Source organism: Rhagoletis pomonella, unplaced genomic scaffold (genome assembly GCF_013731165.1).
Source record: "Rhagoletis pomonella isolate Grant_MI unplaced genomic scaffold, Rhpom_1.0 Rhpom_scaffold_00003, whole genome shotgun sequence".
NCBI classification, from domain to species: Eukaryota; Metazoa; Arthropoda; class Insecta; order Diptera; family Tephritidae; genus Rhagoletis; species Rhagoletis pomonella.
In genome coordinates this window covers 1,287,226-1,289,818 of record NW_023458557.1, presented here as the reverse complement: position 1 = coordinate 1,289,818, position 2,593 = coordinate 1,287,226, and the positions used below count along the sequence as shown (strand labels likewise).

The 2,593-nt window shown below is 35.5% G+C and overlaps 1 long non-coding RNA gene across 1 annotated transcript; it reads right to left on the bottom strand.

Annotated features, from left to right (window-relative positions):
* Positions 1–2,081: 2,081 nt before the first annotated feature.
* LOC118734984 lies at positions 2,082–2,345 on the bottom strand. The gene is made up of 2 exons (XR_004992482.1): positions 2,214–2,345; positions 2,082–2,141 (listed from the first exon to the last, which is right to left on the bottom strand). It is a non-coding gene; the product is annotated as an uncharacterized LOC118734984 (long non-coding RNA).
* Between the last annotated feature and the right edge of the window lie 248 nt (positions 2,346–2,593).

Genomic DNA, 2,593 nt, shown 5'->3' with positions numbered 1-2,593 from the left:
TTAGTAGAAGTCTGAAATGCGACTATGAATAGAGGTAAATTTTAAGTTGGTACTTAAATTTAAGTTGCAACTTTATTAGTTTCGACCTAGTTGCTGGACTATGAATACGCGCCAATGTATGAGGTAACGCCCTGTATGCAGCACTCAAGAAAACGGTCAAGAAAAAATTGCCATTATTTCGCGTGTGTGTCCAAGGAATTTTGACATTTTTGATACCTAACAACCTGTTGCCTCACTCTTTCCTCAAGAAATAATGCAACGGGCATATATTTCTGTTTCAAACCTGGGTTGCCTTGTGCTCTTTTTCACAAAAAACTTTAGAAAACCGTAGTAGAAAGCGTACTAAATTTCTTAAGAACGGCGTACTGCCTTAAGGAAATTTTTTTTTTTTGTAATTTAAAGTTACTTCCTAATTAATTAAGGAAATTTGACTCAAGAAAATTTCTTAGCCATTTCTTGTACGTCATTTTAAACGGAGTTTTTGCTTTTCTTGAGAGCCGCATACAGGCCTAAGAATGAAACATAACTAGCCATATAACTTAAATAATAAGCAGTTTTATACAATTATTTACCAAGGTGCGTTCATGAAAGAAGGCGGATAAACTGATAAATTTAAGCAATATCCCTTTATCACTTTAAATGAAGACCCCTTTATATTAAGTAAACTGAGGTTAAATTGATCAGCTGGCTGTCATTTGATTGGCTGATCTTAGTTTAAATCAAGCAGATCGGGCGTTTAAGAATAGTTTAAACCACGGCCGTGCACTGAAAAACCGTCCCTCAGAGGCCAACCTAACCGCAGAACTGCACAGGCAACCAACTGTCATTTTGACAGCAAGTTTAAGCAATGGGCACGTTCAGAAGGCGCAACAGCTCAGTAACTGTTGCGATTGCACCTTCTGAACGCGTTGTTTTGTACTTCTGATCAACTGAACAGTTGCGTGTTAGATGATCGTAATTTTTTTGTGATCATTTGAGACAACATGTTGTGTGTTGTTGAATTTGACAGCTAACGTATCAAGCCGTTCAGAAGACGCCTTACGATCACGAATTTTTTTTAGCAACGGTTGAAGCTACCCAATATGATTTTACAAAATTCTCGTTAATAAATGCATTAAATGGAAACATATTGTTATCTAGATGTTCACCATAGTTTACCTTAACTGAATTTGTAACAAAAAATCCCGAAATTTTTTTATTTAATTAAATATTAATGCGAGAACAATGTACGAAAACCCGGCGTCGCATTTATTTTGCTAGTTGTAGCTAATAGGGCTTTCGCACGTGGCGATTTTTCAGGCAACTATTAGTCCGAACGGCCTTTCAACTAATCGCTTCCAGCAAAGTTGGTCGCCAGCCAACATACTTTTTTTCTTTTTTACTTTTTTACTTTTATTTTATCTTTCAGCTTTGCTTAAAGCACTTCTACCAACGCTTGGCTTACCAAACTTACGCCAATTGATAAAATTTTGCGACTTAGGGCCTGTGCCAATTGATAGAAAAGTTCTATGGTGGAAAAACTTTTTACTATGGTGAGAAAATTTTACATTTCTGCTGTGCCAATTCGTAACTTTTTACTGCTGGAAATTTTTGACAGTTGCTTTGATGCACAAGAAGACTATCGAGTTTGCAATTTATAAAATGCGGCAATTATATAGAAAATATTTGCCTTTGATGATTTCAATTCTTCTGGAACTGAAATCCATGCATTTATTAGACCTTTTAGCAGTAATATTAGAAATAAAAACACGTCAAAACCGTCTGGTAAGTGTGTTCACAAAAATGGTTAAAACCGTGTACAATTGTTTCCAATAAAAACATATGTCGTTTTAGGGTATTATGTACATGCAACAAGACGTTTATTCCAAAATACTAAGCAGCACAATGAACGGCGATAACAACACTACAAAAATGTATCTTAGGTTGTCCTCTGCTTCGTTTCGAAAAATGGTAACTCACATTCCCAAAAAGCGCAACGGATGGTCAGTGGAGTACGAAGTCATTTGCTTAATAAAGTCTTCAAATTATTTATATTGTTCTTACTCACTTCCAGCCTTCGTTGCTGTTGGCGTTCTTTGAACTGAACCAAACATCCTTGTCAATGCGCTTTTCCAGAAGGATTCTGCGTTCTGAACTGCTCCCTGTTAAATTGTATTTTTAATTAAAGAAATACATAACGCCTTTTCATATGTTAATCTGAAATTAAATCTTACAAGTTATATAGCTTTTCTTTATTTTGTTTTGCCGGCGGGACCATGTTCTTTTATTTCCACTCGCTTTTGTTTTCTTTAATTTATGTGTATACGTGCGTTGTTCGTTCTTCTTCTTGATAATGCTTGTTGTAAAATTTTTCACTAGCCCTGCTGTATCAAACATTTTTATTCACCTCATAGCTGTCAAAAATTTACTATCCAGAGAGAGAGGCCCTTAAATTCATTTTCTATAATAGTGGTATTCATCTAAACCGATAACTTTATCAAGCAGATAATCTTATAAGTTTATGCTCTCTGTTACATGAACGACCCACACTCTCTTTTCGTTTACACATGCGACAATAGTCGTGTTTTCTTTGGTTATAAACCGCAGTGTCACT